This window comes from Amblyomma mixtum, chromosome 7 (genome assembly GCF_055824585.1).
Source record: "Amblyomma mixtum isolate Tamu chromosome 7, ASM5582458v1, whole genome shotgun sequence".
NCBI lineage: Eukaryota > Metazoa > Arthropoda > Arachnida > Ixodida > Ixodidae > Amblyomma > Amblyomma mixtum.
The window spans coordinates 95,715,137-95,730,338 of record NC_143018.1 but is presented as its reverse complement, the minus strand read 5'-3'; the positions used below and the strand labels follow the sequence as shown (position 1 = coordinate 95,730,338).

Below are 15,202 nucleotides of genomic sequence, written 5' to 3'. Positions count from 1 at the left end.
GTGGATATTGTGGAGGAGCTAGCAGGGGAAGCAGGACTCTCGTGTTCTCAGCCCAAGTCCGAGCTTTTTGTGCTGAGGGATAAACCAAGAGGAATACATGCGAGGCACTATGTGCCGCCACCACCTTTAGAGGTGAGAGTGGGGGGAGTACCGGTCGCTGAGGTCCAAACGATCAGGATCCTGGGTATGTATCTGCAGACTAACAGGAAGAATAGCGAGTCATTGCAAAGGCTTAAAAATACGGTCAATGCTACCGTGCGGCTAATCAGGAGAATCGCCAATCGTAAGAGAGGTGTTAAGGAAAAAGACTTGTGTAAGCTAGTGCAGGCATTTGTGCTCAGTAGAATAGTGTATGCGACGCCTTATTTGAAGCTGGACGCGGCGGAAAAAGGAAAGGTGGAGGCTATGATTAGGCAGGCGTATAAAGCGGCCCTTGGGTTGCCTCAGAATGCGTCTACCGAAAGGCTGCTGGGATTAGGGGTGCACAACACCCTAGAAGAACTACGGGAGACGCACTTGGTTATGCAGCTCGGTAGGCTTTCAAAAACAAAAGCAGGGAGGGACATATTGGAAAGGATCGGCATTGGAGTTGACGTTCCAGCCGGTGACACGAAAATTCAGGTGAGGCGGGAAATGCACAAGGGCTTGTACATAAAACCTTTGCCCAAGAACATGCATCCAATACATCACGAGGACCGCAGGAAGGCAAGAGCCAAAGCTTTACATGCTAAGTACGGGAAGTACAACGGGGCAGTCTATGTAGATGTCGCCGAGTATAAGAACAAGGATGCATTTGCAATTGCGGTGGTGGACGGGCGGGGCCACTTGATCGCCTCTGGATCAGTCAAAACCCGCTCCCCAGAAACTGCAGAGGAAGCGGCAATAGCACTAGCTATGACTAGTAGTAATGCTGACCTGATCTTCAGCGATTCAAAAACAGCCATCCGAAATTTGGCGAGGGGCAGAATATCTGTCACAGCGGCGCGGTTGTTGAATCGGGCCACGGAGCGAGGGATTACAGAGGCGGAAATTGTCTGGGTACCTGCACACTCTGGGAACCCTGGGAACGAGACGGCTCACATGAATGCTCGAGGTTTCGTCAGCCGAGTAGGTGAGCCGGACGTCCCGGGAAGGTCCACGAGAGATGGGCTGGTATCCTTTCATGACATTACTACTCATTTCAGACTTAACCGGAGGATTTACCCACCCCCGGACAAGCAATTGGTGAAGGCGCAGGAATGCGTCTGGCGCCGATTGCAGACCAGATGTTTCTTCAACCCATACGTGTTGAGCAAAATCTACCCGGACATTCAGCCGGAGTGCAAATGGTGTCACGAATTGGCAACCTATGACCACGTATTATGGAGCTGTAGCATAGCACCGCCACCGGCGGACATTATGCGTGATCCTTCCCTCGAGCAGTGGGAGGCCGTGCTGGCCAGCTCAGACCCGGTCGTCCAGACCAGGGCCGTGGAGTGGGCCACCCAGGTCGCCGTCAGCCACGGGTTGATGGCCATCTAACACGGAATCGTCCACACATGCTCTCTGACGAAAATAAAGTTTTTCCATCCATCCATTGTCCGCTGATCACGTGTTTTACCAAGGACAACAGTTTTTATAAAAAGGTGGTGGAATTTGCACTTTGTGCAATGCCTAGTCATATTTTCTAGTGCTGTCGGGGTTAAAAATTACGTGTGGTCAAACAGGCGGACATTCAAACAACCGTCTGTCTGCTCGACGCAGTATCTTTTTCAAGACAGGGAGATTTTGTAAATTATCTACGTTCTGCACTGTACAAACCTAGGTTTCCGACATGGAACAACTTCACCTCGCCCAGTTTTGCGTACTCCTAGATAATGGACATGTTAAAACCGCATAGACTACTACTCTGTTGTTCTGCTACCTCACCCTCTGCATGTGAACGACCACGTAAACGCAGGAACATGATACAGCCTCCTCACATCGTATAAAGTATGAGTGAGTCGACGCAGGCTTGCAGACTAGACGAAGTAACACAAAGGAAATAGGTACACCTTGAAATGATGACGTTATACGGCCATACTCACAGAATCCTGTCCAAAAGCGAAATTTCAAGCTTCTGGAGTGCGATACAAAGTGTACCAACAAACGTGGTGCCAGAAGGTTGAAAGTTAGAGTCTGTCTCGTCTTCTAGTCCACCATCTCGGTTTTCCAGTGCTATATTTCTTTGCGTTTTGTACTGCTCTGTTCAACTGTTAAATATGGCGTCCACTTCATTGTACACATCTCTTTCTGGTCAACGGGAGTAGTGGCATAAAATTAAATGAAAAATCTTAACCATGTAGATATTGCGGAGAACAATCAATCCTACTGCACGAAGCTAGTCCTCATAAAGATTACTGTCACAAAATTATTCGGTGCAGCCTCTTTCCAGGGGCTCTCATGGCGTCTTCGCAGGATCTCTACCATGCCGCATTAAATGCAGTATTACACCTACTCTACTATGGCAAACGGGTTGCGCACTTCGTATAGTACATAGCATGAGAAGGTTCAAGTTACTTGATGAATAAATAATAAGGAGATTTAAAAAATGGAAAGCCTCGCCTGTGCACAATGGCTAGCGTGTATGAGTTTGTCATCAGTGGATGTTAGTATCCGTCATTGTCTTGTACCCGAAACAAACACTTTTTAACCTGGTGTCCCAACCAGGTACTAATTATGATTTCAGTCCACATTTTAAAACTCTGAAATCACTGCTCCAGATAGACCCCGATTTGATCGAGTGACTGTGCTTGAGCGCAAGTCCAAATTTTACTTGGCAGCGCAGCTGTCTTAGCAACTCTTGGAGGTGTGGTGTGTGTTATGATATGTGCGGTTTAACGTCCCGAACCGACACATGGGCTATTATGGACGTCATAAAGAAGGGGTGAAGATCCATTCAGGTCAACTGGGGATCTTCAAAATGCGCTCTCATGGCAGAGCACACGGGCTTTTCACCGTTTTGCGTTCATTAAAATGCTGTCGCCGTGGACGGAATTTGATTCCATGAAATTTAGATAAGGAGCCGAGCACCAAAGCCGTTGCTGGTTTGAGTTTGATGAGACGCGTGTGGTGGTAGCCCTCTTTTCTTTTTTCTGCTTTCCAAGCTTGTCCTTCGTTCCCAGTATTCAAGGAGATGTGGTAATTGTTTTATAACACCGGATATGCGGTTCTAGTAAATATTTTAAGCTTCAGGAAATTTCAAGGCCAAAGTACTGCTCGAACCTCTCGTCAAACAAAACCAGCCTTCTTGAACAGCCAACATTTTCCAATAGAGACCCTCAATGTTCGGCTTCCCTTGTACGGTGACGATAACTACGCTTTTTTTTCCTCGTGCTCAATTTTGCTGCAGCAAAACAGTATATCTAGTGATCATATTTTCAGCTGTATGGGCTACGAGGCCACTTCTTACATTTGTCCCGAATAAAAGTCCTATATCACTGGAAAATTAATTGCCTTCGTTTGCAAACCAGAGGTCTACGGAATTCTTGAGAGACAAAATGGCGTCTCTCTACTGCACAGTGGTTGTCACCTTCCTTTAGAAACTCACCGGCACAAGGCTATCATAAACCCCACTCCACACGTGGGGCAGCTTACACCGTGGTTAGCATTATACCTGGTGCCGGTTTCAGAAGGAATGTTCAGCCGAGTTAGGCCATTTCACTCGATGAATCTTTTGAAGAATGTGGATAGGCTTTCCGTTCTCGAAGTATTTTGTCACGCTTGAGCTCACTCTAGCACGACGCGCTAGCTACGTGAACCGTTGTCCCTTTCGATTTCTCATATTACGGAAGCAGCAGCGCTTAAGACCGAAAGCGGGCGGCTTGAGCTCGGCACGTTGCTGACCACTTTCGCAAAGGCATTCAAGGACACGGGAGCTACCCGGCAAGGCATGTGCTAAAGAAAACCACGCGCTCCACAGCTAGCGGGAAAAAGAATAGACGGCCGATTTTCCGGGCTGCCCGGAGAAAATGGCCGGCAAGGGCCTGGTTCGTGTAAATACGGCGAGGCATAGCGTAACCGAACGCGCGCCGAGCTATCCGTCGTGGCCTGCCGCCGTGTTATTTGCGGAACTTGGCGGGCACCGGGGAACAAGCTCGAGGCAGTGCTGTTTGTTTAACATGCCGCACCGGACAGGAAGAGAGCGAACTATTCGCCGCCATTTTAAGCGACCGGAGGGAAAAAGGCGGTCCGAGAGACACACCGACGGTTCCCATTTATTTTCCTGTCTGCTATGGAGGCTTCCCTTCTCGGCATCTGCTGCCTCCAGGGACAGGGCGTGCCGTCTTGTGTTTCGACCGTACGAGAGCAAGGTTAATACCGAGCCCAGTGTAGATAGGGCATGTGGTGTGCACGCTAGGGTATAGTGTACTATCTTGGTAAACATTCCGGCTCGCATTTTGGCAGTACCTCTATGTGATATCGAATGAAATGAAGCGAGAGCTTGACAGTTGGTTGCTGACAGCAAAATTTTACTGAAGATTTGAAGAATAAATGAACGATGACAGATTTTTGTTCATGTACGGAGTGTACAGCCTTCGTCAAAAGATTTCAGCCCTCAGGGTTTGCCTTTGAGCCGTGTAGTTAGGCGGCCATGGCACACCCTGTAAATTCCAAGTCTTCGGAGGGTGAGGGAGACTTCTGCCCTTATCCTTCCAGAGATTGTCCACCTCAGAGGTACCGTATGTGCCCGACAATATTGTCAAAAACTAACTCTAGGACCCAGAAATTTTGAATGAAGGTTGTACACCATCATAATCAGCAACAGCTTTACGACTTCCACTGCAGGGCAAAGCCCTCTCCTATGTCTCTCCAAATGATCCTGTCCTTTTCCGGCTGTGCCAACCGTGTCCCCCAAATTGTTTAACACATCCGGCCACTTAACTTTCTGCCGCCCTCTGCTACGCTTGCCTTCTCTTGGAATCCACTCCGTTACCGTTAAGGACCAGCCGCTATACTGCCTTCGCATTACATGCCCTGCCCAAGCCCATTGGAGTAGGATGGATTTGGACTAGGATGTAATTAATCCGCGTTTGTTCTCTCACCCACTTTGCCCACTTCCGATCTCTTAACGTGACACCTGTAATTTTTCTTTCGTTAGTTGGTTGCTGTACCTATACACGTCCCACTAAAATTACTTTAAAAGTCTATTGGCTGCTTTTACGAAATTACGGCGATCTGCACTGCGTGTTTTTGAGCCTTCAGTACCTTTTTTTTTACTTTTGTGCTCGCTATAGTGTTTTTTGCTCTTCCCAACTGACTTCCCTTATTCCACTTGAGGTAGGCACCTGCACTCGAAGAATAACCACACCTGATGATCTGCAACAGCGATTTCCCGAAGCCTTTTTCGACACCATTTACTGGGCGTTCTCCTCCCGATCCTTATATTTCATGCCAGTTGCACAACCATAAAACGTTTCCGTCTTGGTTGTATTCGTTTTAACATTTCCTCTTTCCTTACCTGAGGTCATGCTGCGTTCCCCACATAACAAACACTATCAGCCTGTTGGTAACAGCTTCGCGGTAACTGAACAAGAAAGTGTCAGGCTGGCCTCTTTTTCACACATTTATCAGCCCAGTAATTACTGAGAGTTCCTTGGTTAACCGATCTGCGTGATTACGAGAGCTTTGTACGTAGTACTCATCATATCGTCGTTTTGTGATACACGGCCGCCTCTTCCTGTGCACGCCAAGCCTCGGTTTCAACTGCTACACTAAGCAACTGCCGTTGCTATTTTAAGGCTGTTTCACTGAGCACTATAATAATGTAGTTACTGCAGTGGCTGCAGCGACCTCTGAGAAGATTCCGGCTATCAATTCAAAATGGTACACAAACCCGGGCATTAGCCACTGGGTAACTCTCAGTTTATGTAGCCTACGACTGGTCCAGTCTGCAAGCCGTGCAATAGGACGAGTTACCCCAGAAGCTGTACAAACTTTACCACAGCGAAAACAAAAAAGTAGAAGGGGGGGGGGGGGGGGTTCCCACTCGCGTAGGGAGCCGGAGCAGAGGACTGCTGAGCCCACTTGCACGGCTTGGTGGTTGGCGTGTTCGGGCCTACCGGGGGTTGGTACCATACGGTAGCGGAGTTTCAGGGTGGTACGATGATGTCATACCGAACCTCCACCAAAGGTAACACAACTTGGTTCAGCGTTTAGGTCACTGGCGAAAACACAGTCCGTGCTCGGTCAGGCTGAGCAGCCTCTCTTTCTCTCTTCAAGAAAAACTTCTTTTTAGGCTAGGTGGTGCATTTTGAAGATAAGAAAAAATAGAAGCGCTGAAGCAAGCAACCACAGAAGAAAGAACAGGACACAAGCGCTGACTGTCAACTAAATTTTATTGATGGAAGGCACACGCCTTAAATAAGGCGAGGAACAGAGGTGAAAAGGAGGAGCGAACAATCATTCCCGATTGATCGCTGTCCTCCTTTTCACCGCTGTTCGTCGCCTTATTTAAGGCGTGTGCCTTCCATCAATAAAATTTAGTTGACAGTCAGCGCCTGTGTCCTGTTCTTTCCTCTGTGGTTGCATGCTTTAGCGCTGCTATTTTTTTCTTATGTTCTCTCTCTCTGATAGATGGCAGTGCGGCTAGGCTAATGGCAATACTCAGCATCTTCTTCACAATATACTGATTGTGCATTCGTGGTAATGCTTACGACGAACGCTAGCAGCTCTTCCGTCGTGCGTTTGCGTGTAATTATTTTCCGGTGATCATTTTTGGGATTTAAAATATGATTAATCCATCTGGCCCGTTTATGATAAATTCATCACTGACGCAGGCTGACAAACCTGAAAGCCCTCGTCGCCATGATCGGTATCGCAATTACGACACCCCAATGCAGCACAACGCTATGAGCACATAGGATCCGCGGCAGGAATATTTAAGCGCCAGCACGCATCCCGAGATGCTTCATATATGAACACTAGATTACCCGAAGGCCTAAGCAGACACAGCAAAGCGGCGGTTGCCACTCAATGTGCAAATCTCAACAATTCTGAACTGATGCACTTTTTAACGAGAAAGAGTTTATGAAAGCAATTTTTTCTAATATTTTAAGAGTTCACTGCAACAATAAACATAATCGCAGAACTCCCTTCGTCAAAATCATTCCCCATCGTTTTTTTTTTATACCAGTCGTAATTGCTCGAAGCGAGCAATGGAAAAACTTTCAAAGAAAGATTTCGCTACACGACGGAAGAATGGACCGTTACCTTCAATATTTCCATAAGTACCTTACGATCTTCCGATATTCAAAATTTTTGTCCTGGAATGTTATACATAGAGGATAAGCACGTGTGGCGCTAATAAGAGGTTATGATCAACTTAACTGGCCGCTTTCAAGTCGACAACCTGCGGTACATTGGGAACGTACAGTTTTTGTCAAAAGTTTAGAGCCCAGGGGGTTCACTTCCAAGCTTTATATTGGGACTCGAGGAGCATTCATGGAAGTCCTACCTATTGCAGGAGGCAGTACCAGAAATCTTCTCATGTCCAGGAAATTTGGAACGCTAGAGATCCATTAAGAACGACACAGTGTGACTCAAAAGAAAACCCCCTGGGCTCCAAACTTTTTACAAAGGCTGTACCTGCTGAACGTGCAGCCTTTTTGATAAGTCATCTTCTCACATGGTTTGAATTTGTGACTTAGAGCGGAGCCCTTTCCGCACCCCTTAATGCCAAATGGCCATAAAATGTGGGGACGAAGGTTCTCCTCAGGTTGCCCAGAGATTTCGAACATAGTGATATGAATGAGCACCCCACTGCGAGGTGAAAAGCAAACCGTTTTACTTGAAGAGTTTTGAACAAAACTCTAGGCACACCTGCTAGAAAACTTAGCTAGCTATATCGTTAGAGTGAGCTATTTGGGTTATTTGAGCTTGTTGTAATGCTGTTTAGCTCTTTTTTACGGCAATCAAAGGGGTATTTTCAGCGCAGTTAACTGCATCACGAATTTTGTGCTCATTTCTTGAACTAGAACGGGCCATATATGGAAAAGGAGTTAAAAATTCTGCAAACGGGATGTAGAAAACGGAAACTGCTGCTCTAACCACCCGTGATCTCTCTCAAACCAACCAAAGAATCGCGCCAAACGCAGCGGGAGAAAGTGGGATGGTAGTGTGCAATGAAGGGGCCAGACGTAATGTTTCCTCCAACTAACAGCCGCCTTTGAGTCGCGCATGAGCCCGCTGTAGTTAAGCCTACTTCCGGGCCAACGAAGAACGGAGTGAGCAAGAGATCCTTCTACTTGGTTCCTTCTTTTTTCTCCACTTCAAATCGCTTTCGTCTGTGCGCGCTTCCTGTTCCGGTGCGAACACTTAACGGAAATGGCTGTTTGCGAAGCAAACACCAAAAAAAAAACAAAGAAACTATTGGATGCCTGGTTTGAGCGCTGCTTCCCTGCTTAGTTCCTTTTCGTCGGGGGGTGCGAAAACTTTTGAGATGGTCGTGGTGCAAATGAGACTCATTTGCAAGTCACGGGATTAATTAGGAGGAAAAACGATGCCGAAAACTTTCACTCATCTTGGCTGCTTTGACCTTTTTGAAGGACGCCAAGTCCAAGTAGCCCGTCTTACACCAAGCGAAGCTAACCAAGATATATGGCGCGAAAGCAGGTTTTTGCAAGTGAATACAAACGTCACGTACAGTCTTTGTCAGAAGTATACAGCCCAAGGTGTCTGCTTCTGAGCCCTGCCGAGCGCCTCCTGTTGCGTACTCAGGGACCCTAATCTCACGAAGGCAGGACGAACTTAACTGCTCAACTCTCCCAAGCTTAGCATTGTCAAATGTGATAAAGAACCACGCTGCACGTCTTGGACTCAAACTTCTTGGGCTGTATATTTTTGACAAAGTCTGTATCTGAAAGCACCATTGGAGGCGCGTTTCCTTTCCTTTCGTGACTTGCGCACAGCTGGATGAGGACGACGACGCGCATTGTACAGCGCGAGTTTGTGCTGCAGTTTAACACGAGGTGTGATGGGATGTGGCGATAGCATAAAGCCAATCCGGTAAAAAGTCCAATTCTTTGTAAATGTCCGTTGCCTGCTGCAACACTCGGCTAAAATGGATTCTGGGCGAAACAACCGGTTCAACGCTGCGGTCTTGCACGCGCGTTTTCCAAAGGCTATGAAGTCCAATCAGAATAATCATATCATAGCCGAAGTGGATTTTGAGAAGCTTGATTTATATCTTATGTTTTCTGACGTCCCAAAGCAAAACAGACTATGACGGACGCCGTAGTGAAGGGCTCCGGAAATTTCGACCACTCACATAGAACAGAACACGGGTCTCTAGAATTTCGCGTGCGTCGAAATTCGACCTCCGCTACCGGTATCGAACCAGTGTCTTTAGGGTGAGCAGCCGAGCGCCCTAACCACTGAGCCACCGCGGTGGATGAATTTTTTAACTCCAGCTTTGTGCTCTTACGGCATTCGCTTTTCTTCCGTATGCTAATGCAATTGAAGACGTCACCTGGCAGGCGATCAACTGAAATGCCATGTTACACCTCACTCATAGATAACATTCACGACTTTTCGTGTTGTATATATGACACACACGAGTACGCATTCATGGGCTTTTAGAAGTAGGCGTTGCACTTTAGTGCAAAGAGCTTTCATGTACAGTATTTGCCAGAAGTAACCAGGTCGCATGGTTTGCTTCTCATTCGTATAGTAGAGCCCTTACGGCATCTCTTAATATCAAAAATCTTTTTGAAGGTGAAGGCAGGGGTTCTCCTCACCGTACAGAGATTTAGAGCCTGAGGGCTGGCATAATAGTTTTAATATACGACTGAGTAGCAAACCGTGCAACCTGGTTACTTTTGGAAAAGACTGTACGTGCGCTTCCGGTCTTCCTACGAGAGTGTACGGTGAAACCGTACGACCTACATGTTCAGTGGCACAGTGGAGTAAATGTGTATCATACACGTTGTATGTCCTTATAAATTTTTTAATCGCCTTATAACCGCCTCGCATGTGTGATATCAAAAGGAGTCTGCGAACATGTGGGCTTCTTGATATTTATTGCACGTGCTCTTGCGCGTCAGTTTCCCAAAGCATTAAAACCAAAGTATAGGAACAATTTCAAAACCTTCTTCTCTAATTATCGCACTATATTTCTTGGACTCTTTCTATTAGCTGTAATCTTGCTTTTATTATCGTTTTAAAAGAGCTAACCATATCTTGTTAACTTGACATTTTCCGCCATAAGTCGTGGGGGTAAATAAGAGTACGTTTGCATTGTGGAGCCCCCGCAACCAATTCTCGCAAATGCGGCTATTCCAAGGCACAAGTCATAAATTGCATTTGAAGCTTCAAGAAGAACATGATGGTTGTCTTGGAGGATTGTTTGGGGAGAGGTTTAGAGAACTATTTTGCGACGAAATTCGCTCACAGAGAATTCAAGTTTCGTTGTGTCGATGTTGGAAACCACTCTTCATGTATCTGCGTCTATTCATATCTTTTCCCACAGAACGTTAGTGAACCTGCATATACAATTCCGTATGCTTTTGGCACTTCGTACTCGTTAACCTACGAATACAGTACAATACAATACAATAATACAATACAATTTATTTAGCACTTTTTCATACACATAAGTCTGCTGGTCAGCCTAAGCACAAAGCGCTTGTTGTCTGACCTGGCAGTGGGTGGATACATCTTCAGTAAATTTTCTATGCAAAGAAGTGATTAGATAGCAGGATTCTGTCCCACTCGTCACAGAAAAAAGAGAAAAATTAGAACAAAAAGGAAAATGCCAGCATTACATTATATGTACATATATGAAGGCAAGACACATGAAGTAGGCAGGTAGGAACCGCTCACACCTGCAAAGCCATAAAAAAATGTTATTCTTGCATTGTTGCTAAGCACCACTTTCTAATGCTTTTCACCATTGTTTTCCTTTGTTCAATATTGTACAGGTCGTTGTTAAGCTCGTTAAATTGCGCAGGGACATAATAGTTTCTAGTTTTTTTTCCGTAGTTTGTAAAAACTCTTGGCTTAATGTATCTTTCTGTTTTCCTAAGAGTGACTTCTTTGTGTACAAGAACTTTGAAATCACTTGCGAAATAGTGCCTCGTAACTACCGAAAACCGAAAGATGTCGCGTACCTTGAGGTATAAATGAGGTTTCATATATACCTGTATTCGATATTGCCAAGCAAGAAATGTTCAGCTTTGACATCGAAATGAAAAAAAGTAGTCTTTTCTCTGCGAAAACTGTACTCGACGAAAATGTTTTCACATGCTCACTTTAGCGACCCACGAGGAGAGCTTTGGCCAGATAACCAACACCTAAGCCTGCTCAGTGTACTACCTTGCTTTTTTCCCATATAGCGCATGCTTTCGACAGCACTGAAGCTAGCTTTTTTCTGGGCGCTCACTTTGCTGGGGTGCCGCCGGCAGACGCGAAACTCCCGTCTTACTAAGGAACGCTCTTTAAGGATCTCTCCTGCAACACCAACACCGTTATTTCACTCCATTGCCCTCACTTGGGCATTGCATGTCGACGGCACGCGTCGACTGCGTTGACTGCATCAGACACTGTAAACAAATCTTCTCGGCTTCGTGCGTCATAAACAGTGCTAACTTTCTGAATACGTAGAAAGCCGTACAGCTAGGCTCGAGCCGTTTTCTCTTTTTTTTTTCGGACAACCGCTTAGCTTCAGCAGGCATGCAGTAAATTCCCGGCCGCCTTAGAGTCCTAACCACCTGCGCGTGAACGTAGTAGCGGCGGAGGTGAATGCATAGCAGAGCCTTGTGGAACGCCGCGAGACGCCTGTGCGCTCTGGCCGCATGTGTATCGCAGCTCTGAAAGCGAGGTCGCTTCGCAACAGTTTGTCTAAGGACTTCAGTGGCTCCCACGAGCGCTCTGCTCTCTCTCTCTCTCTCTCTTTCTCTATGAGTGCATATTACACTGCATTGGTTGCCGCGGTCAGAAACAAAAAGAAAGGCAGAGACGTAAAAATGGGGATGATGCGCCCTGTTGCCGCGTAAATCTTCGTTAGATCCACTGAGCGTTTGTTTTGTAGCAAGTTAGACATTGTTGGCATCCTCATCCCCTGCCGCACACTTCGTGGATTGCGTAGCGAGACAGAGCTATATGTAAATGGCTGTACAAACTTTTGGAGCGCTGTCAGCTGGTCTCAACAGCAGCGTTGTGAGGACTAATAGAGTATTACCGGCGCAATTCGTATTAGGCAATGTTCGTGGCTCCACAATCGAGACGGGCCCACGGGTTTTGTTTATTGCTGCGAGATCTTCGTCAGAGCTTTGGTTTGTTCTGCTATCTATGGGCGAGCTTAAATCGTGATACGATGCTAAGCAGGCTATAAGTGCATTGTATTGTGTTGTGCTCTATTGTGTTGTGTTGTACTGAGATGTGAAGGGCTGTGCTGTGTTGCGTTGCGTTACATTGTATTAAGGCGGAAGCCTTTAATGCTTCATCGTTGTAAGCAGGAGCTGTAGACAGAAATGTCACGCTTTTCAGTTGGTCGAAACGGTCGTGACGTCAAAGCGCGCGAATTTCAAACGGGGCCAATTGTAGTCCGAGTAAGTTGCTCCAAGTAAATTTGACCGAGTTTAGTTAATTGCTTACTTAAACAATTAATCTAATTAACCTTTCTAGTCAGACCAGATAAGTAAATAAAACCAAGTAGGAAATTGGCCGAACTTGGGAATCGAACCCCGGTCTCCGCAGTGCGAGTCGAGCACGCTACCACTCCGCCATGCCAGCTCGATGGTTTGGAATGAACAAAGGTCCGTCTAGTGAATACGGTGTCTTCGTTCACTCCCATCGTCCTCCCTTCCCGTTAAGGCGAGGTTTAGGTGTCCACCGAGATATGAGAGACAGATAAATTCCTTTCCTCAAAAACCAATTTACCGACGAGCAACGCGTATTTGTCCGCCTTTCAGATTGGTCCTCAGCGCGCGCGAATTTTGACGGGTGTCCGCCGAAATATGTGAGGCAGTTACTGCTCAACTTCCTTTCCTCGAATACAATTTTCGACTAGTGTCTACTGAGATATGTGAGACAGTTACTGCGTAATCTCCTTTCCTCAAATACAACTTTCATTTTCTTCATTACGACCCCTCTTTCTTCTTTCACTCACACTTCCTCCCTTCCTGTGCGGTGCGGCTCAGGTGTCCACCGAGATGACAGAGAATTACAGCCCCATTTCCTTTCCTCAAAAAGCGTTGCGTTCAAAGGGCAACGCATCGCACCGAACGGGTGGTGGCGTTCCTTGGACTCCGTGGCAGCGCTACAAAACGCAGTCGCGTTCCACTCCTAAAGGCGAAGTTTAAGCGTCATTAAGTGGCAGGTAATTAATGCACCAACAAAATGTACAGTGAACAATCTCGTAGCAAAATGCAGCACTCAGGCTTTCGCCTTTCACCACTTTAGCCGCTAAAGTTCCTCGTAGTTTTTTGTATTGTATTGTATCGTACTGTATTGTATTCTATTAATATTGTAATATACTGGGTTTTAGGTGGACTCCAAGAGCAGGCAAACGTAGCAGGGGGCGGCAGAAAGTTAGGTGGGCGGATGAGATCAAGAAGTTTTCGGGGATACGGTGGCCGCAACTGGCAAAGGACAAGGTCAGTTGGAGGGACATGGGAGAGGCCTTTGCCGTGCAGTGGGCGTAGTCAGGCTGATGATGATATCGATGATGATGATGATGGCACATAGGCAACTAAGGCCATCAAGCGCCAAGCTCAATATATAAGCAAATGATTTTGTAGAGAAGTTTGCATTAATGTGAATAACCACTTGTTGTGTAGAGGGCATAAAGCACGTTACAGATACATCCGTACCTCTATTCGCTTACAATTAAAACTCGTCACCACGCTGCGCAGCCTATGACCAGAAATACACCTCAACAGTTAACGCTCTATCTGCAAACTAGGGGAAGGACCAGCAGGCTGTAACTCTGGCGGTATGAGTTATCGTTGCGTGAGCTGGTTATTGACCGTGGCGAAGGGTCTTGAAATTGCAAACAACGGATCGAACGGATGCTGTACTTATACTGCACTTCAGGAAACACTGTACTGTTCTGCCGTTTCGTATTAAGGGTGGCAAAGTAGGGTAATCGCCCACTAGACGCTCGTGATTATTTTCTTCTCCTTCTCCTTCCAGTCTGATCGCTTCATTCCCATCTGTCTGGCCCCCTGTACAAAATCTAGAATGCTGCGTTTTCTACTGTTCGATCGCTCTGTCCACTCCCTGCATCCTTCGTGATCTTAAATTTGAAGATTATTCACCTTTTGCCACAACTTTGTCTTTGGGAACGAATTAGTAGCCTTGATGCGGGAACCCGTTGTATATGTAACCGTACTTCCCGGAATACAGTCCTCGTGCGGTGTATTATCAGTCCGCATGGCTCAATTTCGGATGAAAAAAAAAATTGCTCTTCTGTAGATTATTCGCACCCGTTACACAGTCCGCGTCTATTGTACATTCCGCACTCCGTACACAGAATCAAGTTGCACTGTATGCTATACTGGGTGTCACTGAAAAATGAAAAGGCTGTACACTCCGCTCGTATTGGCAGTCCACAAAATCTCAAATTTTACTTTTAGAACATGTAGAACCCGCGGACTTCATGCCAAAATTAACAGTGCGTTGCAACGCTGCGAGTACATGTGGTACTGCTTATTTAGCCTCAATTTTCTATGGTGCCTTTTATATAGGGGTGCACGCGCGAAGTTTTGAATTCACTGCTGAAGACTTCAGTTTTTCTCTGGAAATTTCAGCGCTTCCTCGTAGCAGTTCTCCTATTTGGAAAAAAAAACTGCAAGTTTAACTGCAAGCAGCAATGCGAGGATATTACCTTCTTTGTTTACCTGTTAGCGGCGCTAGTTCCTAAATAACCGCCCTCGTTTCCAAATCCCTCTCAAGTAGAGCTACTGATCAGAAACTTTCACTTTATGGTTATCGCTCCCGACAGTGCCTTCCCAAGTGATCTTGTTGCTGCTTAAGGAATGATCACGAACAGGTAGCCGCACTCCAATTCCCGAAGTTACACATGTAGCTCTGGCGTTAGAGGCAGTGGTTAGTAACGCAACAAAACAAGCTACGTTGGGTTACTTACTGTCACATCGGGAAGTCCGCTTAGACTCGCAGCGGTCGAGAGTGCTGCCTTCTAACGATGAGCAGCGTCGTGATAGTCAATCGTGATAATGCATGA

General features: G+C 46.4%; 1 protein-coding gene across 2 annotated transcripts in view; it reads left to right on the top strand.

Moving 5' to 3' along the window:
* Window positions 1–15,202, top strand: part of LOC149336904 (putative protein kinase C delta type homolog) — a 439,118-nt gene that overhangs the window by 168,775 nt on the left and 255,141 nt on the right. The gene's annotated exons all lie outside the window — the stretch shown is intronic.